The following is a 26,483-nucleotide window of genomic DNA, read 5'->3' on the forward strand; positions in this document are numbered from 1 at the left end:
AGAAGGGAAGTGCTACTTTCTGTATAACCACAGTCCACCTGGACACAGCCAGAGAATCTGATCTCAGGAGTCAAACAAGAATGCACTGCATGCCATCTAACCTTTCCTTCTTCAGCTCCTAGCTGTACAGGCCGCAAACATAGCTGAGAATAATCCCCTGCGCCGCCAATTGTGTTCCACACAACCACCACTGCCCACGGCCAGCGTCCTTGCTGTCTGTCCATACCACAAGGCCAAGAGGCCTACTCAATCAAGTCATTCTCCTCTACCGGACATGATTGTGGCTGTTGAACATAACACTGTGGCGCAGTCTTGAACTGAGAGAACTGCCAAAAACATTCCGAGTGGAGGCAGCATCTCATTTTCAGCAGATGCCACTAGGCAAACCATCAGGCTCTGCAAGTTGCTGAACACAATGCATAAGACATTTGTGCAAACAGCATGGGAGCTACAGGGCAGAGAGCAAATATGAGATTACCTGAGCCATGAAAAGTACTGGAAGTATCAGCGGTGAGTTCAGCCATCCTGACCATCATGATGGGTTCCACAAGGTGAGCTGTCAGAGTGTATCCATGTTTGATGCAGCTCAGCAGCTCCATGCCATTCTTGTTCCAGAGCAGCGTGGACACCTGTGACACCTGTCGACGGAGTTGGAGGCACGCGCCCCATGCTTGTCTTCCAAAACTTGATGCATCTGTCATCTGCAGCTGCACACCGGATGCCAGCAGGTTGCCTTGGCGGCAGCCGAGTGGTCCTCGAGCCTCTGTGGCAACCATTGTGTGCGGAAAACCTGCAGAGGAAGACGACATAGCGGACGCATCCCACAGGTGGAGGATGGTTGTCGCTGCCACCCCTGGCCAGCGCCGCTGCTGCTGCACTGAACCTGACCACTTGAACCCACACACCTCCTTCCCGTGTTCATGGCATGTCCGACGCGTACAGCCCCAGCACGTAATCCTGATCCCTCGCTGCGGTCATTGTTCACAATCTTACCGTCCATAATGACCGCGCAGAGGTCAGGGACTTTGCTGTTCCTCCATGCGAGCGAATTGACCCTATACTGTGCAGCACCTTGCAGAGTCCGCACACCGCGCACAATCAAAAATCATGATCAGAAACCAAAACGACAAACGATGCTACTGCATGCTCAATAACCAAAACAAGTCAAGAAGAAGTAGCACCAGCCAGTCATCAAAGGAGATGGAATCCTATAGCTGGACAATGGAAGAGATGAGGCCGACAGCAATATGGCGGCCATCAGGAGCCCAGCTAACGCTAGAGACGTAGGCCATCGCCTTTCGATGTACGGTCAGCGAGCTGATGGACCCCTTGGAAGCGTCCAAGCCGCGAGTGTAGCGTAGTTCCCCAGCGCGATGGCTGGCTAGGCAACGCTGCCTCTTCCCCAGTCCAGAGGGTCGATGAGGTAGAAAGTCATCGGCGAGGTCTGTTGCGTCCAGCATTTTCGCCGCAGTCTGCATTATGAGTTCGAGTTCGGCTGTTGAGAGAAGCATCTCGGCCAGCAGCTTGCGTGTAAAAGTTCCCCTGGGATGGCGGTTGCTGCGGCGGGCGTGATGCCTTCCTCGGCCCCGTCCGCCCAATGTCCTGGTCCAGTGCTGAGCCTGTCGCCCTGCAAAAACAGCGCAAAATCCAGATTTTCTTTGCAGCCCGTCCGTTCTGCCTGGCTTTTCGTCGAACAAGGTAGGTGCGCGCAAGAGGCGAACAGACAAGGAGCAGCGCAACGCACTTGATATTTGGCGAACGCGTCGCATGCAGGACGACGGCATGCTGCAGACCTCGGGGCTCCTGAGCGGCACCCCCGCCCCCGCCGCACTCCGTCTGCTCTTTTCGTCGGAATGCATGGGTCGTCGGAACTTGTAGAGAAGGGGAACAGCGGAACTCACTTGGGAGCAGCAGCGGCGCAGAAATTGAACACGAACAGAGCTTTGCGCGCGAGCGAGGAGGAAATCTGACGCGTTGCGTTCCACGGATCGGTTTGATATACGAATCTGACGCGCTTTTTTTCTTTCCGCCAAGATCCGTCAGGTTTCCATCCGGTTCCGCCTTCCGGGACGGACGAATGTGTCTTTGTCTTTCTGTTTGCTCACAATCAAATCCTGCTTTTCCTTCGGAATAGCAAAATTAAGAAGCATCTCCGCACACATTGCCCCCAAACCGCCCTGTTCAAAGGGGGATTGGCGCGCCACGGACAGCAGGTAAGTGCGTTCCAGCCAGCGTCCCCAAAGTCCATTTCTCTGTCCGACGCGCCCCGTATTCGTGTGTGTGTCTACTGGGCGCCCGAGCCTGCTGGGTCCCCTCGGCCCGCATGGGAAGCACCGGCACGCCGGACACAACGAAAAGCGAGGCGGGAGTAGCGGGGGCGACGCGCCAGCGTGCACGGAGAAGCAAAACCGCGTTTTCTGCCACCTTTGATCAAGCGACGTTAATGGCGTCCCCTTGAGCTTTCCAGGCGACCAGGACGCTGGCCTGGCCGTGCATGGCCGCGTGGCCGTCTGCGCTGAGTTGCGTGCAACCACTGGGCGCGCCGCGAGCGAAGACGCCTCGCAGCTTCGCCGCTTATTTCACACCGCGCCGCTCCTCCTGCATCTTCTCTCGCGCCGCTCCAAAATGTCGTCGAGACTGCCCTCCCAATATTCCGCGGCGGAACGGCTTCCTCAGCCGCGGCAGCCATCATGGAAGGAGGCGGCGGTGCCACGCCCCGGTATCCAGCCCCGCTGACTACGTGCTGTTGCTGTGTTGCTGGAAGATGGCTTGAACGGCATTGGCATCCCCGCCTGTGCCGGACACGATCACCGGAGGGACGCCATCAGCCCGGCGGGAGCCCAACTCACCGCCGAGGAGTCGGGGCAATCCGGCGGCGCAAGGGCAACGATACCTGGTGGGCCACGTACCCGCGCGGCACGCGCCGATGTAAAGCACGAGGCTCGCTGCGGCCCCAATAGCTGGAACAAGGACGGCCGCGCCCCTGCTCTGGGGCGCCTCCGGGCGCACCGACAACGTCATCCGCGGCATCCGCAACGGGCGCTCCAGCAGGCTGGAGAGATGGCTGCCGCCGCCGCCGCTCCTCAATGGCAGCCAGGAGGATCGACGTACTCTGTCCTCCTCTCGGTGACTTTTTCTTCCTCAGGACTGCCACTCCACGCCGTCCGCCTTACCGGTCGCGCGTACACCTGCTCCAAACGGGAGGTGAAGGAGGAGCGGCGCCCGGCAACACCAGGCGTGGCGGAGCGGCAGGCCGGCGGCAGCGGGGAGCGCGGCGGCGCCCTCATCAGGTATCCCGAAGCCGGAGGTGGCGAAGAGCCGGAGGAAGCGTCGCAGGCCAAGGCGGTTCTCCTCAGCGGCTCATCATGCAGCTGACGACTCCCGAGGACTGCCCAGCCTGCGGGCGGCGTTCTGGCGTCCATGAATGACAAGGACGCTCGGGAGGGGCGACTCGACGGCGGCGATCGCCTTGTCCATCCGCGACCCGGCAAGCGCGGTGGACTTCCTCGCCGTACCGTTTACGAGGGCGGGGACCAAGCGGCGCGGTGGAGTGATGAGCCCGGGCCGACGAGCCCGGCCGGCGAGCGCTGCCAAGCAAGCAGGAGGTCGCCACCGGCGACGCCATGTACAGCTTCCAAGGCAGTAGCCTACGTACGCCTCACGGCCGCCGCAAGTGGTTCTAGACTAGGTCTAGCTTAAATTTAGTCAAATTTCGATTTCGAATCTTGTAAGTTTGGACGAATCTTAGTCGAATCTCGCTAAGTTTAAAATTCTCCGAATTTTTGTTTGGGGGCGACGCGGCGGGAGCGTACGGCCCCCGAAGGCGGCGCGCATCGGAACACGCCGCTTTCGAACGCTCGGCTCGGCGCGGTTTGGGGGACGCGGGCCCCGGTAGATGCTCTCCCAAGCACGTCATTCGAACCTTATGAATTTTATTATTAGGTGGCAAGTTTAGGTACCAGCAAGTGCGTATTTTGTCCTTGCAAATTAAGCACGAAAAAAACATAAATGTTTAGGACTCGGGAAGTTGCACAAGACATGGATGTTGGAAACAATTCAATTGGTTTGGAAATTCTGGAGCATTAATAGGATCCGAGTCGAAAGAGTAGTAAAAAGGGTAATCTAGCAGGTTTTGAGCTAACGCGTCCGCGCGCAACACTGCAAGAAAGAGAAAGAAAAGAGGAAAGTCGAAACCGAGCTCGGGTTGGGTTGCTTATTTTTGGAATAGTCGAAACCGACATCACCCTGACGTCGAAACGTGTTGGAACCCGACCCAGGCGACGGCTAGTAAATCAGGTCGGATCGGATCGCACTCGGCGCGCCTCGATCGATACAGTAGCCGGCCTCACGAGTGTCTCCTCCGACTGCGACCTGGGGACGCGACGCTGCGGTAGACCACGACCTTGACCACCCGCGCGCCATCCAGGGTAAGCCTCCATGCTCATATCTCTTGGGTCCTCCATGATGTTTTGCGCTCCATTTTGAGTTTTTCTCTTCCCTCTCCACATTCTATTCTTCAATTTGATTCCTCCTCCATCGCTCTTGTTATTTGTTTTGCAATCTTCTTGCAGGTTTTTCTTTCTTGATTATTACAAGAGTGAGTAGATCGATTGAAGAAATCATCCCCACCGCCACCTGCAAAAAAAGGGGGTTTTCTATATTCCCTTAGCTTACTTTTGTTCTTTCTTTTCCCGTACGTACCATATTCACCTTGCATTTCAGAATAATGAGCGACTTCGTAGATATTATACATTGAGCAGGCACTCATAGGTTTGTTTTCTGCACCACGTTATCATCACGGATATAGGTGCTAAGCTTGAACCAAAGATGCTGCACGTTTTCTGATTTTTTGTTCTCTCGCAACGTTATCATCGACGAGGTAGCCATACCCGGAGCACAAAAACTGCCTAACCTCCGACACTGTGTGCGGATTGTTCTCCGAGGTAGGAAGGCTGCTGTTTATAAGTACGCTGCAAAACGGTTCAAGGACTTGTTTGATTCCAATCTTTGCGTGCACACGTTAATGTCCCGACGATCTCATCGTAGTGCCAGGGACGATGATGGAACGCCGTTAAGTTCCGACAGGGCCTCTCGTACGTGCACGCAACTCAAAAGCATGATTAGCAAGAATTTTGCAATGCTTGCAGACATTATTGACAAAACTATTTTATCTCAAGTGTAAGACCAGCTGGGTGAGGAGAAATTGATGATCTTCTGGGTCTCTCTTAAATCCAATGGTTTTGAGAATATGGGGTTCTCCATCTTTTCTCATACTTCCCCTGCTGCTCGACATGTGTGACAAGATCAATGGGTTTACTAGAGGCCATAAGTACCTGTTGAGCAACATAAAAGATCACCCCCTATCCGCACATTTACCAAGATGTTCTTGCTTCAGTTGCTTTCCGGTCAGCACTGGGTGAAAACACCTGTGATAAATAATCCCTACTTACTTGATTGCTACGTGATGCTAGGAGGATGGACGAGACTGAAGCTCCAGAAGCTTCTGAAGCAGCGCAGCTGCTGCAATCTTCTTCATCATCACAAGGTACGTACAAACGAATCGACCCACCTAAACTAACCCCTCCTTTAATTAGTACTGGCATTGGGTCCGTTCTATACATACATTACATCTGCATTGTTCGTGTTGCAGCTGTGAACCAGCAGCCTGCTGCAGCTGCTCGTGAAGAATGTGCCAACCGCACCAAGCAGAGGAAGAAGGTCACCACCTGCAACCAAGCCCAGGCAAACGCGGGAGATGCCTTCTGGGGACGCCACCAAGCACATCTGCATTATCCTTTTCAAGTCAACCATACAAGGTGGGTACTACTACCAGCACCTGTAGCTCGCTGGGACTAGAAACACCAATACACTCAAGCATCCGGAAAGTGCTAACAACATACCACATTTTGTTTCTTGCAGCCAGAGCCCCTCCGTAATTGGCGCCAAACAATGGAAAAAGTACCTCCACCTCCACCTCCACCTCCCATCCCAACTGGTCAACTGAAGAAGCCGTTTGTCCGCAGGTACAACCACCCCGGTAGCGATCCTAGGGAAGAGGTGCTCTTCTTCTACAGAAACGTTGAGTCATGGACTTGACCGATCAATAAAGAACGGGATGGAGCTCTACGGCCTCCGAGGACTCAACATCATGTTGCTAAGTACCCTTCCACCATCTCTCATCCAGTCTCATGGGCGTGCTGCATAGGCATGGGCTCTTACGCCGAGCCAACATTCCAAGGGTCGTCAAGTAACTCGGATCGAATGGAATAGATGACAGTGCTCACGTCAGTGTGATATCATTAGTGCTATGGTAGGGAATCTACATCAAAGGCGACTCAAGTTAGGATTAGACTATATTGTAGTTTTCTATTTCCTGTTTTGCTTTGCTTGTGAACTGATTGTAAGTTGGTCTGAACTCATATATATATGGCTATTATGTGTTTGCTTTTATGTAAGTGGAAAAATGAGTCTCGTCATTCAACATTGTTGAGTTCCTTGTTTTAGGTTTAAAAATAGAGTAGTATAAGATAACATTATCTGTACTTAATAATTAGGTGTATCGCTAATTATCCCCGAGACAACCACAAGATATGCAGTGTAACATGAATGATCTTGATGCAACAAGATAGATAGCACATAACTATATAAGGTTAGGGTTAGTGTCTCACGGCTCGCATTGGGAAAGGATCGTCGAGGAAGTAGCGGAGAAAGTGGATGTCACGGAAGTAGCTTGCATCGCCACGGCCTTGCTGTCCGAGGAGTCGAAGTAGGCAAAGAGGTTGAAGCCGAACATGTTCTCTCCACCATCTTGGCGGCGCCCGGGTCGAAGAAGACCTTGAGGAGGGAGGAGACCCGGGGAACACCGGCACGAACGACCAGGATGTGGTGTCAAAGAAACCCAAGCCAGCTTGCGGATGAAAACTCAAACATGTGGCGTGCAACAAACCGAAACGAGACGGATGATTTTCGGACTGCTGCTTGGAATGTTGTTGTCGGCCGGACTCGATCCAACAGAAAAAAACGCGGGGCAGAAAGGGTAGTGGCGCGCCGGCGCGGCGACCAAGGAGAATCAAGCCAGAAAAGGAGGCGGCCAGGGAATCCTCTCTCGCGGGAGCTGCTGCTTTGCGTTGACCGGCGCGCCGGAAGAAGCTGCCGCTGGCGCTGGCTTGCGCGCTGGTATGCTGATGCTGGCGACAAGCGGCATGGAAGAGGACCAGGCAGCAGCGCGGCTACTGACATTGATGTCGGCCTGGCTCAAGGAGAAGTGGAGCTTGCTGCAAGCGGTGGTGGAGTGGCTACCTGGTAGATCTCGTCGCTGGTGTTTCCCGGTGGTGATGGCGAGCGATGGTGCGGCAAGGGGAAAAGGTCTAAGCGTGCGGAAGAAAAAGCTGGTGCGGCTCGACGCAAAGACAAGGAGAAGCGCGCGCTGGGCAAAACAGGTGCACGGCCGGGAGAAAAGATTGCTCACCGGCGACAAGAAATGGGGGAAGAAAGGGCCAACAATTCAGATCTGAAAATTGGGAAAATGGTGGGGAATTTTGGGGCTAGGGTTTGAAAGGGGAAGGAGTGGAGGGTTGACTTCAAATGGGCAGAAGTGCCACTTTGGGCTAAAACTTTCCTCGGAATTTTTACCTATTTTTATTTCAATAAAATAAGAAAATATTTTTCTAATTTTAAACGGGCTGAAAAGTATTACTTGTTTTATTAAAAGTAATAGAAAAAGTATTAACGACATTTACGAAATGGCATGTGTGGTCCACATCGTGATCGCAAAAGATTAGCCACAAATTTTTCTATCTCACGACGGATGAGTGACCTTCCACCATGGGAAATCACACTATGGTAGACGAAGTTTCGGAGGCCGTTGATTAGTGACATCATGCAAAAATGACATGTGGTAAATGTCGTTAACTGGACGATAACTTTTTATATGGGTCAATATTGTGGTATCGATATCGGTAGATGCCATAGGATGGATAAAGTAGAGTGGTGAGCCTCGTATGGGACTACGGCGGATTCCGGAGACGGGCTTAGGCATGAGCAACACGGCAACCCACCGAGGTTCGGGGCCCTCATATGGGAGGCAACACTTTGAATGTACAAGGATGCCCTTCCTAGAGGGGTGTGAGTAGGCGGGTTATAAAAACTTCTACTTGAGGGCTAAACAAGGCGGAATAAAAGTACTCAAAGTTTATTTGTTTAGCACAAAGCCTATCAACTAGGGTTTTCCTATGTGCACTGATACGTCTCCGACGTATCGATAATTTCTTATGTTCCATGCTTGTTTTATGACAATACCTACATGGAAGAGAGATTAACCACATAGCTACCGGTACAGCCCTTAGCCTCGATAGAGAACTACTCCCTCCTCATGGGAGACAGCAGACTGATGATGAAGATGGCGGTGGTGTCGATGGAGATGCCTCTCGGGGCACTTCCCCGTCCCGTAGCGTGCCTGAACGGAGACTCCCGTCCCCCGGATCTTGGCTTCGCGATGGCGGCGGCTCCGGAAGGTTTCTCGTACCGTGGCTTATTCGTATCGAAGATTTAGGTCAGGGGCTTCTTATAGGCGAAGAGGCGGAGTCGGAGGGGGTCTCGGGCCACCACACAGCAGGGTGATACGTCTCCGACGTATCGATAATTTCTTATGTTCCATGCTTGTTTTACTGACAATACCTACATGTTTTGTTCACACTTTATGATGATTTTATGCGTTTTTCCGAACTAACCTATTGACGAGATGCCGAAGTGCCGCCTCGTTTTCTGTCTGCTTTTGGCTCTGTAAATCCTAGTAAGGAAATATTCTCGGAATTGGACGAAATCAACGCCAGCGATCTTAGAATTGTCATGAAGCTTCCGTAACACCCGAGAGCCGCCGCGTAGGAGAGCCACGTGGGGCCCACACATGGGGCCGGCGCGGCCAGGCTAGGGGCCGCGCCACCCTATTGTGTGGCGGCTCCGTACCCCCTCCGACTCCGCCTCTTCGCCATATGAAGGTCCCCGACCCAAATCTTTCGAGACGGAAAGCCACGGCACGAGAAACCTTCCGCAGTCGCCGCCATCGCGAAGCCAAGATCTGGGGGACAGAGTCTCTATTCCTAAGCACGCCGCCGGACGGAAGTGCCCCGAAGGCATCTCCATCAACACCACCACCATCTTCATCACCGCTGCTCGTCTCCCATGAGGAGGGAGTAGTTCTCCATCGAGGCTCGGGGCCGTACCGGTAGCTATGTGGTTCATCTCTCTCCTATGTACTTCAATACAATAATCTCATGAGCTGCCTTACATGATTGAGATTCATATGATGATGCTTGTAATCTAGATGTCATTGTGCTAGTCAAGTGGATTTTACTTATGTGATCTCCGTGAGACTCCTTGTCCCACGTGTGTAAAGGTGACAGCAGTGTGCACCGTGTGGGTCTCTTAGGCTATATTTCACGTAATACTTATTCACCGTTATGAATAGCATAGTGAAGTGCTTATTTATATCTCTTTATGATTGCAATGTGCTTTGTATCACTACTATTCTATGTGCTACTCTAGTGATGTTATTAAAGTAGTCTATTCCTCCCGCACGGTGTAATGGTGACAAGGTGTGCATCGTGTAGTACTTGGCGTAGGTTATGATTGTGATCTCTTGTAGATTATGATGTTAACTATTGCTATGATAGTATTGATGTGATCTATTCCTCCTTTCGTAGTGTGAAGGTGACAGAGGTGCATGCTATGTTAGTACTTGGTTTAGTTGTGTTGATCTATCGTGCACTCTAAGGTTATTTAAACATGAATATCGAATATTGTGGAGCTTGTTAACTCCGGCATTGAGGATTCGTGTAATCCTACACAATTAGTGGTGTTCATCATCCAACAAAAGAGTGTAGAGTATAGCATTTATCTATTTATTCTGTTATGTGATCAATGTTGAGAGTGTCCACTAGTGAAAGTATAATCCCTAGGCCTTGTTCCCAAATGCTGCTATCGCTGCTTGTTTACTGTTTTACTGCATCTGTACTTCCTGCAATATTACCACCATCAACCACACGCCAGTTGTAGCATCAAGTATTTTGTGGCGTCGTTACTTACCGCTCATATTTATTCATAGTTAGGCCTTACAAAGGGTTGGAGGATCCGGCGGCGCGTAGGGTGTAGTTTGCTAGCCCTAGACAGGATGTTCCGGGATCAACCTCGTGTTGGTTTTTAGGGCTTGTCTAGGATCGGCTTACGATCACCGTGCGTGGCCGCGAGGCCCAATCGTGAGTAGGATGATCCGATTATGCGGTGAAAACCCCAAATCGTCGTAGATCGTTTTAGCTTTATCTTGATCAAGCAGGACCACCATATATTCGTACACCTCGTGCGAATCATGGGTGGATCGGCTCCTTGAGCCGATTCACAGACAACCCGAGAGCCGATCGAGGCTCGTATTTAATGTTTACGTGTATGCCATGCAGGAAACTAAGCGAGGCATCTCCATCACCTTCCCGACCGTGTATAGGTCGGTGGCACGCCCTTGCACCAAGATCGGACGTGCGTGCCGAGTCTTTGCGGGCCGTCGCTCGGAGGGACCAGGGCCAGCCGCAGCCCTAAGTTGCTCCCGGCTCTCTCGTGTTGCCCGTCGCCGCTCGCCGGTGGGTTTCCGACCGCAACACATTCTCGGCACGCCCGGTGGGACCCCAAGCAGAGGAAAGCCGACGACGAAACATCGGCCGGCACCAACATGGTGCTCATTCTTCTAACGAGTTTAGCGCTCCAGGATTAAACGACGCATTCGATTTTGATGACGGCGAGCGCATCGACGTGACGAAGGATGGGGTTAGGCTGGTTCTACCTACCGGCCTGACCGTGTGGTAAGAACATTGGGATCAACCCCCGAAGACCTATGAAGTGTGACAAATTGATGAGCAACGTGGCGAGGCCGATCCTTGGGATCGGCCCCCGAAGATCTATGAAGGGACATTACAAAACCCTCATTGAGCGCTTCGATCGATATGGAGGCCGGTTCCAGCAATCGACCAAAATTATCCTCACCACACGGTCTGCGCGTGTTCAACGATGATCTAATGAGCAGCGGCCACGTCGGCTACACGAATCCTAATGGAGCCGACGTGCAAATACAGTGCCTTGGCATACTACAGAGCCGATATCCTGCAATCACCCGACGGATTCGGCTTGGGGGGCACATAATCGCAGACGTACGCATGGGCAATAAATGTTAGGAGCCGATGGAAAATCGCCGAAAAAAAATGTAGCAAGTACAGAAAAATCAAAACTCAAGTTCAGAAAGATCAAGTTCAGCGAAACATCTGTCTCTGAAGGCCCTACTGAAGAAACGCGCCGAGGGCGAGAAGGGCGTCAACACGGATGCGATCCACCTCAGCGATCTCAGCCTCGTCGTCCTCGACCTTACCCGTCACCAGCTGACTGCTCAGGGTACGAATTTCAGCCAGATCGGTCTTCAGATCGGCTGTGAGGCCTTTTGCTTCCTCCTGGGAGCGGGCGATAAGGGCTTCCTTGTCTTGGATAAGCTGCTTGGTCACCCTGACTCTCTCTTCAAGGCTCTCCAGTTCCTTGCGCAGGGTCTCGAGTTCAGCGCGATTGGCAGTAGTGTCCGTCTTGGCGTCCAAAGCAGCCTTCTTCTCGTTGAGCCGTTGGCACTTTTCTCGCAATATCGGCTCTCAACGGAAGTCGGGTGTGGCGAAGAGTAATCCTTTGTCGAGCCGATTGCACCCTTGACTTGAAGACCGACAGAGTAACAACTGGCCGCAGCTTCACTTGCAGTGTCATAGGGAGCTGGGGCTGGATATCTTCGAGGATGCTTTTGACTTCCTCGGAGTTTGCAATCAGGGTCTCAATCGAGGAAGAGAGCAAATCCTTGAGACGCTGGAGTGGACCATGGATCGCGCTAGGACTCGGCTCTCCACTTGCCTTGGAAGTAGTCGGTTCGATGGATTCTGGATCGAACGTCAGCAAGCTCGAGAGATCACAACCCTGATAAGGCAAACAAAGCGAGTTTAGCCTACAATGAAGAGGGTGATAGAGCCAAGGAGAGGGGGTATACCTCTCCTACAGGTAGGGAGGAACAGCCGATGTAGTGATGATCGGCTTTTCTGTGGGCTTGGCTAGGTCAGCCACTCGGTCGGCCGCGATCGTCGAGGTGGCTAGGTCCAGGGTGGTGGACGGCATCGGTACCTCCTCGACGTCTCCGCTAGAAGTTTCTTTGGTCTGCAGGAGGAAGTGGTTAGCCGATCCAAACGACGATGGGTTAGCAAGAAGTGTGACCGGGGAGAGAATTACATTTGAGACCTCCTGGCTTGATGGAGAGGTTCGTGGGTCTTTACGAGCCCTTTTGACGCATCGACGCTTCGTGCGTGACCCCGATCTGCTCGGGGCTTGGGGAGCAGGAGGCTCGGGGATCGACTTTTTCTTAGAAGCCGGCGCTGGTGAAGCCGTCTGGCTCTGAGTGGTGGACCTCTCAGAATTACCCGAGCTTGAGTCCCCCTGGCTGGATTCTACGGCCCCGCTCGAGGTTTCTTCCGTGGAAGTCTGTAGAAAAGAATACGAGCGTGTTGTAAAAGGCTGGGGAAGCGGATAAATGTGGACAGGGCATGAACCAACTTACATGCAAGCTTTCTTGGGCAGGAGCTTACGCTTCAGTGGTCTTCCCCGCAGCTACCTTCCTCACCGCCGTCCTCCCCGAGTCGAGGCTCTGGGGGCAACTCGGCCCCGAAGATGCTTTATTCTGGGAGCCGATTTCGGTGAAATCGGCTGACTCGCATTATGACTTTCTTCGTGGGTGGCGAGCTCGCGTGCAAGAGGACCACCGGTGCCGGAGGGAGGAATACGAAGGGGGAACCATCGGCTTGCGTAGGAGCCGGGCCATCTTGTTGCTACCAGGAGATGGAGTCAGGTCACGCACAATCACCATAATGTCGTTACAAGAAATGTTTAAGTAATGGTACCTGGTCCGCAGGAACGTCATACTCGGCATCAAGTTGTCTCAAGCAACGGTCCGAGAGCCCTTCGAAGACATGGGTCTTCCACATGGACCACCAAGTCTCGAAGCCATCGGTGGTGGAGGAGAAACGGAGGTCGTGGGGAATTGGGATGGCCAAAGCATCGAAGAAGGTATAACATCTTTGGCCGCGAAGAATGTCGAGCAGTTCAGCTCTAATTGTCGTCGTGTGGTGTAAGAAGAAGTGTGGAGGCACCTGCCCGAGGCCAAGCCGTCGGCTACCACTACCGGTTGGTAACACTCATAACCAGGCTTGATGATCCGGTTCGAGGTACTCATACCAACAGGGAGGAAGCAAGGACGGATCATGATAGAATACAGATGTTGGGTGCTAGCGTCATCGACAAAATCATCCAATCGAAAGGAGATTGGATTTTCAAAGTTCGCCGATCCAGTATAAGGAAAGAACAGGGGGTTGTCCAAACCTTGGAAGAAAATCTTGAACCACCCTGCTGCTTCCTTGGGGATCAGCCTGCTGCCTGGGAGACCATACAAAGCTTGGCCATAGCTGGTGCATCGGATATCCTTTCCATTAACATCTGGAAAGGTGCAGGTGGTCAAAGGTGGGAAGTCTAGGATCTGGTTCTCGAAAATATAGCTGCGCCCATAACTCGAATAAACCACCAGGGGCCGCCAATTTTAACCTGTCTTTTGAGAGAACAAGCTTGACGTACATCGCTTGAAGAGATCGATAGACTTCTCCAAGAAACAGTTTGCCTAGTCCAAGTTGGGTGCCTTTGGCAAGTTCATAGGCCAGGGAAAGGTAATTCTTGGTAGGGGCAAGTGATGGGCCACATAAAATAAAGTGCTCCAACTAGAAATTCAGGAAGGCTGTATGTTCTCTCTCTGTCACAGGGCCTTTGGTCTTCATATAACGATTGAGGTAGGCACCCCAGCTGGTACATTCTTTCTTAGAAGACAGGGTGAAAGGGACCTTCAGCAGTTTGAATGCGTATGGGCTTGGGGATGCAATGTCTCAGGCCTCGTGATCATGGCCACATCTAGCAGTAGTTGGTGTCATGGGGCCATGGCCGAACATGAAGCAGCTTCAATGCGTCGTACCGTAAGTAGCCGATGGTTTTCGAATGTTTTCATTCTTCTCGAGGGGAGACAATGATAATGATAAGGCATCGGCTATCCCTATGGCTTCCTAGTGGCATAATGGGTTTTGGATACTCTAGTGTACCATGCCACCCAACCCTCGGGGGATTAGGCCAGGCTCGTGCAGTCGGCCCAGAAGTCGATCTAAGTTCCGATTCACAAAGGGATTCTGTTAGCTTCGCATGAAATTAAGAGGGCGGGACTCTCGAAGAACGAGGACCGAGGCACATAGAATTTGCGAGAGAAGGATGTGGCAGTAGGATGTCTGAAACCTAAAATGAGTAACGGAGCAAAACATTAATTCAGGTGCTTGCTATTAATCCTAACGTCAATTCGGATTGCCAGAGGAGATTAAGGGTTACCTTCAGGTCGGAGACCATGGCGTTGGTGTTGGATGATTCCGCCATTGGACGCGCTGAAGAATTGCAGGCGGCGCGGTCGAGATCTGAGACGAAGGCGGCCGTGAGTGGGAACTGCTCAGGCGGCGATTTGGGGATCTGAGTTTGCTTTCTCAGACGAAGGTCGCAGGTTACCGTTTGGAAGGGCGGCTAGGGCGACCTTACTCGTGTTTTTATGGTAGAGACCGATGCGATGCCATCGGTTCTTTTGGGGAGATCGTTTTACTTTGACCATCGGCAAAAGGCTGACGGGAAATACTTCTTCATTAACAAAAGGAGGGTTTTTTACAATGAAGAGCCGATTTCTCAAAGAAAAGGGGAACAAAAGAAGAGCCGATTGCTCGCATACTACTGATCCTATTCTACTGATCTTATTCTACTGATCCTCGCTGCCCTCGTCGTCGGCGTCATAGCTTCCGCCGGCGCTACTTCCGGAGAACTCCTCGTCACCGCTACCCCAGTGTTCGACTGGAGCTTCTTCCTCTTCGTCATCATCGTCATCTTCACTGTCCGCCCAAGCACGGAAGCACTTCGCCGGCGGGTACCCAGCGGAGGAGGAGGAGGAGTCGTCTTCCTCTTCGTTCCTCCATGAGTGGAGGTCATCCTCGCTCTCGCTCTCCGGCTCCCTTTCGATGAGGAACCGGAGGTCGTCCTCCCCGTCGGTCAGGGGTTTGTCGCCATCTGACAAGAGGCCGAAGTCCCACTCGGGCTCTGACATTGGCTCACTCGAGGAAGAAGATTGGAAAGAGAGGCTGGAGGAGACGGAGGAAGAAGAAGACATGGCTACAGGGAAAGAGGGTTTTTTGGTGCCGATAGCTAGAACAGAGGAAGGGGATGAAGAAGGGCTGATCAATCGGCACGGTTAAATAAGAAGGAGCTTAGTGGAGATTTAATGCTATTGCAGTTTCCAAGGAAGTGATGCTGACGCTATCAAATTCAGCAAAGAAGTTGAGAGGACAAGCATCATGATAAAGGATACTGCGACGATTCTCGCTCCGCCACGACATGACCCGACGAAGAAAAGCGAGTGATTTTGGAATTATCAATTCCAAAACCAGGGGGGCATGTGTTATCACCAGAATTTGACCGAGTCGAGGTGGGCCGCGATCAAGATGGATTTGAAGAATATATATGGAAGAAATATGTGAATCGGCCTTTATATGCAAAGTGTGGGCTAGTTGGCCCGTGTATCTGTAACATATTAGGATACGTATCGGTTAGTTAGAATTTGTCTCGTGCACGGTTAGGATTGTTCTTCGTATCATATGCTGTCGTAGTGCAACCCTTGCATATCTAGCCGCCCTTACACCTATCTTAGGTGTAGGGGCGGCACCCCGCTTGATCATTATTTAGTAGATCCGATCCGTTACGGTTGCTCCTTGTTCTTCAAGGATTAGTTTAATATCTGCAATAGTTAGGCCTTACAAAGGGTTGGAGGATCCAGCGGCACGTAGGGTGTCGTTTGCTAGTCCTAGACAGGATGTTCCGGGGATCAACCTCGTGTTGGTTTTTAGGCCCTATCTAGGATCGGCTTACGATCACCGTGCGTGGCCGCGAGGCCCAATCGTGAGTAGGATGATCCGATTATGCGGTGAAAACCCCAAATCGTCGTAGATCGTTTTTAGCTTTATCTTGATCAAGCAGGACCACCATATATTCGTGCACCTCGTACGAATCATGGGTGGATCGGCTCCTTGAGCCAATTCACAGGACAACCTGAGAGCCGATCGAGGCTCGTATTTAATGTTTACGTGTATGCCATGCAGAAACTAAGCGAGGCATCTCCATCACCTTCCCGACCGGGTATAGGTCAGGTGGCACGCCCTTGCATCAGCATCGGACGTGTGTACCGGAGGCTTTGCGGGCCGTCGCTCGGAGGGACCAGGGCCAGCCGCAGCCCTAAGTTGTTCCCGGCTCTACCGGGTTGCCTGCCGCTGCTCGCCGGTGGGTTTCGACGACAACACTTATCCACCGGCCTGACCGTGTAGCAAGAACAAACCAATGAGCAAACGTGGCGAGGCCGATCCTTGGGATCGGCCCCAAAGATCTATGAAGGAACATTACAAAACCTTCATTGCGTGATTCAATATGGAGGCCGATTCCAGCAATCGGCCAAAATTATCCTCACCACATGTTCTGCCTGTGTTCAACATCGATCTACTGGGCAGCGGTTTTACGTCGGCTGATGAGTTAGAAAAAATCAACACGAATCCTAACGGAGCCGACGTGCAAATATAGTGCCTTGGCGTACTACAAAGCCGATATCTGCAGTCACCTGACAGATTCGGCTCGGGGGGCACCTAATCAGATGAACACGTGCAGATGAACATGTGTGCAGTAAAATATTGGGGGCCGATAGGAAAAATCGGCCAAGAAAAAAAATCAGCATCACGATATACAGCCGATGCAAGGACATCGACTTTAGAGCTAAGAAACAAAGCCGATGCACAGCCATCGACTCTAGTACAGTTACTCAAGATCTACCAAGCTGCGTGTTCAAAACGCGGATGCTCGCCAAGACGGTCTTCGGTTCAGCTTCAAGGCCTTCTGCTTCCGTGAAGGGGTGAACAATGAGAGCTGACTCAGCTGCAAGGAGCCGATTTTGGTGCCCAGACCTTCTCTCCGAGGACTTCCAACCCTTGGCGCCAGTTCAGCAGTACTGTCAGGAGCACCGATTTCTGCATGCAAGGCAGCCTCTTTCTCATTAAGCTGTTGGTGGTTCGTCTACAACATCGGCTTTCAGCGGAAGAAAGGTGATCAATGGGGGCAAGTTTGGCTGAATCTACATGGTGGCTATCTCAGATTACCTGAGTTCAAAGCCCTTTGTCTGATCTGTGCATCCTCACCAATATTCTCGCCTTGACTGAGGCTCGGGGGGCAGCTGGCCTGGTAGATGCTCTGTTTTAGAAGCCGATTGGGGTGTCATCGGCTGATCCTTCGTCGCAACCTTCTTCAAAAAATGGTGAATTCTTGCAGAAGGGGATCACTGGACCGGGTGGGAGGAATTTAAGGGCTCTCTTGAAGATTCCACATTATCCACCAGATCTCAAAGTCATCAGTTGAAGAATTGAAGGATGGATTGTGAAGGACCGATGCGTTGCTATCGGCTCATCAAGCATTGGCTAAGGGGACAGATCGGCAAAATCAGTATGAGGGGATATCGGCTAAATTGGCTCAAAGGAAATCGGCAAAATCAAATTGGGGAAATTCTTCATTGATAAACAAGATTTCTTACATAAAGAGCTGATTGCTCCCAAAAGGAAGTACCAAGGGATACATTGCCCCGTCTACTACTACTGATCCTATGCTAATGGTCCTATCTACGGGCCGTCGCTGCCCTCGTCGTCGCCGTCGTCGCCGCTGTCGGCGCTACTCCCGGCGGGCTCGTCGTCGCTGCTCCAGCGGCCGCCGGCCGGGCCCTCATTGTCCTCATCCTCCTCGTCAGCGTCGTCGTCGTCGCTGTCGAAGTCGCTGAGGTTCCCCGGCCAGGGGCAGAACCGTTTGGCCGGCGGCTCGTCGGAGGAGGTGTCGTCCTCCTCCTCTTCCTCCTCCTTCTCCTCCTCCTCCTCCTCGGGAGAGGTGAAGTCGTCACAGGAGAAGCGATCGTCATCGCTCTCCTCCTCCGTTTCCCCATCTGCGAGGAAGCGGAGGTCACTTTCCCCGTCGGTCAAGGACTTGTCGTCCTCTGACCAGACGGAGAAATCATGGCTGGATTCCTCCCCGGCCTCGATGGCACGGCGGGTGTTGGCCGCATGGACCTCCGCCGGGTTCGGCTCCGGCGTCGGCTTGCGGGAAGAGGAGGACTACGTGGAAAGATCCGATGAGGCAGAGGAGGAAGAAGACATGGTGGCACAGGAGGGCTTTTGGAGTGCTAATGCGAAGGGGATGCAGAAGTAAATTGTTTGGAGCAGTTAAATAAAAGGGGATATAGTGGAAATTCAATGCCACAGCAGTTTCCGAGGAAGTGGTGCCTAAAAAAAAACTGCCAGGTCACGCGGAGAAGTTGAGGAGGCAAGGCATCATGATGAAGGATACCGCGACGGTTCCGCCACGACATGACCCGACGAAGAAAATCAGAGTGATTTTGGAATTATCAATTCCAAAACCAGGGGGGCATGTGTTATCACCAGAATTTGACCGAGTCAGAGGTGGGCCGCGATCAAGATGGGCTTGAAGAATATTACATGGAAGAAATACGTGAATCGGCCTTTATATGCAAAGTTTGGGCTAGTTGCCCTTGTATCTGTAACATAGTAGGATACGTGTCGGTTAGTTAGAGTTTGTCTCGTGCACGGTTGGGATTATTCCCACGTTAGAAAGTCTACGGACTATAAATATGTATCTAGGGTTTATGAAATAAACAACAACCAACGTTCACCACAAATCAATTTAGGCGCATCGCCAACTCCTTCGTCTCGAGGGTTTCTTCCGGGTAAGCATCATGCTGCCTAGATCGCATCTTGCGATCTAGGCAGTACAAGTTTATTCGTTGCCACGCGTTGCTCGTACTGAAGCCTTTTTGATGGCGAGCAACGTAGTTATCTTAGATGTGTTAGGGTTAGCATTGTTCTTCGTATCATATGTTGTCGTCGTGCAACCCTTATGCATCTAGCCGCCCTTACACCTATCTTAGGTGTAGGGGCGGCACCCCGCTTGATCATTATTTAGTAGATCCGATCCGTTACGGTTGCTCCTTGTTCTTCAAGGATTAGTTTAATATCTGCAATAGTTAGGCCTTACAAAGGGTTGGAGGATCCAGCGGCGCGTAGGGTGTAGTTTGCTAGCCCTAGACATGATGTTCCGGGGATCAACCTCGTGTTGGTTTTTAGGCCTTGTCTAGGATCGGCTTACGATCACCGTGCGTGGCCGCGAGGCCCAATCGTGAGTAGGATGATCCGATTATGCGGTGAAATCCCCAAATCGTCGTAGATCGTTTTAGCTTTATCTTGATCAAGCAGGACCACCATATATTCGTACACCTCGTGCGAATCATGGGTGGATCGGCTCCTTGAGCCGATTCACAGGACAACCTGAGAGCTGATCGAGGCTCGTATTTAATGTTTACGTGTATGCCATGCAGAAACTAAGCGAGGCATCTCCATCACCTTCCCGACCAGGTATAGGTCAGGTGGCACGCCCTTGCACCAGCATCGGACGTGCGTGCCGGAGTCTTTGCGGGCCGTCGCTCGGAGGGACCAGGGCCAGCCGCAGCCCTAAGTTGCTCCCGGCTCTCCTGTGTTGCCCGTCGCTGCTCGCCGGTGGGTTTCTGACCGCAACACCTTGCGCATTCCACTCGAGTCGGCAAGCTCCGTCTTCACCCTTTTCATCATTGTACATACCACCATATTCTTCCAACATACACCCTGAAGGAGATATGCCCTAGAGGCAATAATAAAGTGGTTATTATTTATATCTTTATGTTTATGATAAATGTTTATATATCATGCTATAATTGTATTAACCGAAACATTAGTACATGTGTGATATGTAGACAACAAGAAGTCCCTAGTATGCCTCTTAAACTAGCTTGTTGATTAATGGATGATTAGTTTCATAATCATGAACATTGGATGTTATTAATAACAAGGTTATGTCATTGTATGAATGATGTAATGGACACACCCAATTAAGCGTAGCATAAGATCTCGTCATTAAGTTATTTGCTATAATCTTTCGATACATAGTTACCTAGTCCTTATGACCATGAGATCATGTAAATCACTTATACCGGAAAGGTACTTTGATTACACCAAACACCACCGCGTAAATGGGTGGCTATAAAGGTGGGATTAAGTATCCGGAAAGTATGAGTTGAGGCATATGGATCAATAGTGGGATTTGTCCATCCCGATGACGGATAGATATACTCTGGGCCCTCTCGGTGGAATGTCGTCTAATGTCTTGCAAGCATATGAATGAGTTCATAAGAGACCACATACCACGGTACGAGTAAAGAGTACTTGTCGGGAGACGAGGTTGAACAAGGTATAGAGTGATACCGAAGATCAAACCTCGGACAAGTAAAATATCGCGTGACAAAGGGAATTGGTATTGTATGTGAATGGTTCATTCGATCACTAAAGTCATCGTTGAATATGTGGGAGCCATTACGGATCTCCAGATCCCGCTATTGGTTATTGGTCGGAGTGAGTACTCAACCATGTCCGCATAGTTCACGAACCGTAGGGTGACACACTTAAAGTTGGATGTTGAAATGGTAGTACTTGAATATGGAATGGAGTTCGAATATTTGTTCGGAGTCCCGGATGAGATCCCGGACATCACGAGGAGTTCCGGAATGGTCCGGAGAATAAGATTCATATATAGGATGTCATTTTATGTGAATTAAAATGTCACGGAAGGTTCTATGGAAGGTTCTAGAAAAGTCCGGAAGAAACCACCAAGGAAGGTGGAGTCCACATGGGACTCCACCTCCATGGCCGGCCAACCCTAGTGGGGGTGGAGTCCCAAGTGGACTCCCCTTAGGGGGCCGGCCACCCCCATATGGGAGGTGGAACTCCCACCTCTAGTGGGAGTCCTAGCTTGGCTAGGTTTCCCCTCCATATGGAAGGTTTTTGGTTCGGGTCTTATTCGAAGACTTGGGGACTAACTCTTGGGGTTCCACCTATATAATGAGGGGCATAGGGGGGGGGCCGACCACCACAAAGCCACAAGTTGGCCGCACCCCCTTGAGGCCGGCCACCCCCTCCCAAACCCTAGCCGCCCCCTTCTCCTCCATAACTCCCGCGTAGCTTTAGCGAAGCTCCGCCGGACTTCTCCACCACCACCGACACCACGCCGTCGTGCTGTAGGATTCAAGAGGAGCTACTACTTCTGCTGCCCGCTGGAACGGGGAGGTGGACATCGTCTTCATCAACAACCGAACGTGTGACCGAGTACGGAGGTGCTGCCCGTTCGTGGCGCCGGAACCGATCGTGATCAAGATCTTCTACGCGCTTTTGCAAGCGGAAAGTGAACGTCTACCGCAGCAACAAGAGCCTCCTCTTGTAGGCTTTGGAATCTCTTCAAGGGTGAGACTCGATACCCCCTCGTTGCTACCATCTTCTAGATTGCATCTTGGCTTGGATTGCGTGTTCGCGGTAGGAAAATTTTTGTTTTCTATGCAACGTTTTCTTACAGTGGTATCAGAGCCGTGTCTATGCATAGATGGTTGCACGAGTAGAACACAATGGTTTTGTGGGCGTTGATGCTCTTGTTATCTTTAGTTTGAGTACTTTGCATCTTTGTGGCATAGTGGGATGAAGCGGCTCGGACTAACTTTACATGACCGCGTTCATGAGACTTGTTCCTCGTTCGACATGCAACTTGTATTGCATAAGAGGCTTTGCGGGTGTCTGTCTCTCCTACTATAGTGAAGATTCAATTTACTCTTCTATTGAAAACATTAGTATCAACGTTGTGGTTCATGTTCGTAGGTAGATTAGATCTCTCTCGAAAACCCTAAACCACGTAAAATATGCAAACCAAATTAGAGACGTCTAACTTGTTTTTGCAGGGTTTGGTGATGTGATATGGCCATAATGTGATGATGAATATGTATGAGATGATCATTATTGTATTGTGGCAACCGGCAGGAGCCTTATGGTTGTCTTTAAATTTCATGTTGAGTAGTATTTCAAAGTAGTTGTAATAGTTGCTACATGGAGGACAATCATGAAGACGGCGCCATTGACCTTGACGCTACGCCGACGATGATGGAGATCATGCCCGAAGATGATGGAGATCATGTCCGTGCTTTGGAGATGAAGATCAAAGGCGCAAAGACAAAAGGGCCATATCATATCACATATGAACTGCATGTGATGTTAATCCTTTTATGCATCTTATTTTGCTTAGATCGCGACGGTAGTATTATAAGATGATCCCTCACTAAAATCTCAAGATAATAAAGTGTTCATCCTTAGTAGCACCGTTGCCAAGACTTGTCGTTTCGAAGCATCTCGTGATGATCGGGTGTGATAGAATCAACAAGTGCATTCAACGGGTGCAAGACAGTTTTGCACATGCGGATACTAGCATGTACAGACATGGTCTCGGAACACGTGATACCGAAAGGTAGAGCATGAATCATATAGTTGATATGATGAACACTTTGAGTGTTCGCCGTTGAAATCACACCTTGTCTCGTGATGATCGGACATAGGTGCGGTGGATTTGGTTCGTGTGATCACTAAGACAATGCGAGGGATATTGTTTTGAGTGGGAGTTCACCTAGATTTTTAATTATGTTGAATTAAAATATGAACTCAATTTGTCATAAACTTAGTCTAAACTTTTGCAAATATATGTTGTAGAGATGGCGTCCTGAATCAATTTTAATCAGTTCCTAGAGAAAGAGAAACTTAAGAGCAACGGTAGCAACTTCACCGACTGGTTCCGTCATGTGAGGATCTTCCTCTCTGGCGGAAATCTGCAATATGTGCTTGATGCACCGCTAGGTGACCCTCCTGCAGAAACTGAAACCGATGAAGTAAAAGCTGTTTACGAGACTCGGAAAATACGGTACTCTCAAGTTCAGTGTGCCATCCTATGCATTCTGGAATCCGATCTTCAAAAACGTTTTGAGCACCACGATCCTCATGAGTTGATGAAAGAGCTGAAAGCTATTTTTGAGACTCATGCGGCCGTGGAATGCTATGAAGCATCGAAACAATTCTTCAGCTGCATGATGGAAGAAGGCAGCTCCGTTAGTGAGCACATGCTCGCCATGACCGGGCATGCGAAGAAACTCGGTGACTTGGGAATAGTGATTCCTAACGGACCGGGGATTAATCGTGTCCTTCAATCACCGCCACCAAGTTACAAGAACTTTGTGATGAACTACAATATGCGAGAACATGAACAAGGAGTTACCTGAACTCTTTGGCATGCTAAAAGCTGCTGAGATTGAGATCAAGAAAGAGCACCAAGTGTTGATGGTCAACAAGACCACCAGTTTCAAGAAACAGGGCAAGTCTAAGGGAAAATTCAAGAAGGGTGGCAAGAAATCTTCTACGCCTCCTATGAAACCTAAGAACGGCCCTAAGCCCGATGCTCGAGTGCTATTATCGCAAGGAGAAGGGACACTGAAAGCGTAATTGCTCCAAGTATCTGGCTGATCTGAAGAGCGGCCTTGTCAAAAAGAAGAAAGAAGGTATATCTGATATACATGTTATAGATGTTTATCTCACTGGTTCTCTTTCTAGTACCTGGGTATTTGATACTGGTTCGGTTGCTCATATTTGTAACTCGAAACAGGAACTAAAGAATAAACGAAGACTACTGAAAGATGAAGTGACGATGCGCGTTGGAAATGGATCCAAAGTCGATGTGATCGCTGTCGGCACACTTCCTCTACATCTACCTTCGGGATTAGTTTTAAGCCTAAATAATTGTTATTTTGTACCCGCGTTGAGCATGAACATTATATCTGGATCTTGTTTAATGCAAGACGGTTATTCATTCAAGTCCGAGAATACTTGGTTGTTCTATTTTTATGAATAATATCTTTTATGGTCGAGCACCACAAAAGAATGGCTTATTTCGTTAGATCTCGATAGTAGTGATACGCATATACATAACATAGATGCTAAGCGAATTAAATTGAATGATAATTCTACTTATATGTGGCACTCGTCGTCTTGGTCATATTGGAGTGAAACGCATGAAGAAACTCCATACTGATGGATTACTTGAATCACTTGACTTTGAGTCACTTGATAGATGCGAAGCATGTCTAATGGGAAAAATGACAAAGACTCCATTTTCTGGTAAGCTACTGACTTATTGGAAATCATACATACCGATGTATGTGGACCAATGAGCGTAGCATCGCGCGGTGGTTATCGTTATGTTCTAACCTTCACAGATGATCTGAGTAGATATGGGTATATCTATTTCATGAAACATAAATCCGAAACTTTCGAGAAGTTTAAGGAATTCCAAAGTGAAGTAGAAAATCAACGTAACAAGAAGATCAAATTTCTACGATCTGATCGTGGAGGTGAATATCTGAGTTATGAGTTTGGCATGCATTTAAAGAAATGCGGAATACTTTCACAATTGACACCGCCGGGAACACCTCAACATAACGGTGTGTCCGAACATCGTAATCGAACTCTCTTAGATATGATTCGTTCTATGATGTCTCTTACTGATTTGCCGTTATCATTTTGGAGTTATGCATTAGAGACAGCCGCATTCACTTTAAATAGAGCACCATCAAAATCCGTAGAAACGACACCGTATGAATTATGGTTTAATAAGAAATCTAAACTGTCGTTCCTGAAAGTTTGGGGTTGCGAAGCCTATGTAAAGAAGTTACAACCGGACAAGCTAGAACCCAAAGCGGAGAAATGCGTCTTCATAGGATACCCTAAGGAAACTATAGGGTATACTTTCTATCACAAATCCGAAGGCAAAATCTTTGTTGCTAAGAACGGAACCTTTCTTGAGAAAGAATTTCTCACTAAAGAAGTGACTGGAAGAAAAGTAGAACTCGATGAGATTGATGAATCTATACTCGTTGATCGGAGTAGCGCAGATCGGAAGTTTTACTCGTATCGCCTACACCGGCAACAGAGGAAGCTAATGATAATGATCATGAAACTTCGAACGAGGAAACTACTGAACCTCGCAGATCGACAAGGGAACGTACCACTCCTGATTGGTATGATCCTTGTCTAATTTTTTTTTTTAGATATGGGAGCATAGCCCCGGCCTCTGCATCAATCGATGCACACAGCCATTTATTAAATAAAACGTCAATGTCAAGTACTTATTACATAAAGATAGACTGGTAGCCGAATAGAACTAAAGATATTAAAACAAAACATCTGTAGATGGAAAGTGTGCAAAAACTATCCATCTAGAATTCTGCTAATGTGCCGCCATCCAAGTAGTCCGGAAATAGCAATCCTGAGTGACCTCCGGGAGCCGGTTGCATCCGAAACCATGGTATCCCGCTGGTCCGCCGGGAGCAAATATGCCCATAGTTGTATCCAATGCGCCGCACGAAGAATAACCTGCAAAAAATTTGTACCCTTTTGTTTATTAAAGATGATATCATTCCGGCTAGTCCAAATCGACCAACAAATTGCCGAAACACCAATTCGAATATATGTTTTATCCTTCTTATTCACTCCATTTAGCCAATTACCAAACATATTAGTTATATTGGAAGGAGGTGGAATATTATATGTAAAAAATATCATTCTCCAAACAATCTTCGCAAAAGGACAATGAAGAAATAGATGATCAACAGTTTCATCATTATTACAAAAACAACATTTTTGACATCCAGTCCATTTCCTCTTTGCCAAATTATCCTTAGTAAGCAATACTCTATTACTTAAGAACCACATGAAAATCTTAATTTTTAGAGGAACCTTAATCTTCCATAAGTATTTCCGTAAAAATCTTGTATGGCCATTCATAAGATCAAGGTACATAGATTTAACAGAAAATATACCAGATTCATTTAGGTTCCAAACAAACGTATCCGGTTCATTAGAAAGATGAATAGACATAAGCCTCCGACATAAGTGTAACCACAAATTGTATTTATAATCATTAAAAATTCGTCTAAAACCAATATTCAGCGGTGTATTTGCTAATACCGTAGAAACCAACTCATTTTTCCGTTGGACAATATTATATAAAGATGGATAACAATGTCATGATTGTGGATAACAATGATGATCCTTGTCTAAATGTCATGATTGTGGATAACAATGATGAGGACCCTGCGACGTATGAAGAAGCGATGATGAGCCCAGATTCCAACAAATGGCAAGAAGCCATGAAATCCGAAATGGGATCCATGTATGATAACAAAGTATGGACTTTGGTAGACTTACCTGATAGCCGAAAGGCTATCGAGAATAAATGGATCTTCAAGAGAAAAACAGATGCTGATGGTAATATTACTGTCTATAAAGCTCGACTTGTCGCAAAGGGTTTCCGACAAATTC

This window comes from Lolium rigidum, chromosome 2 (genome assembly GCF_022539505.1).
Source record: "Lolium rigidum isolate FL_2022 chromosome 2, APGP_CSIRO_Lrig_0.1, whole genome shotgun sequence".
NCBI lineage: Eukaryota > Viridiplantae > Streptophyta > Magnoliopsida > Poales > Poaceae > Lolium > Lolium rigidum.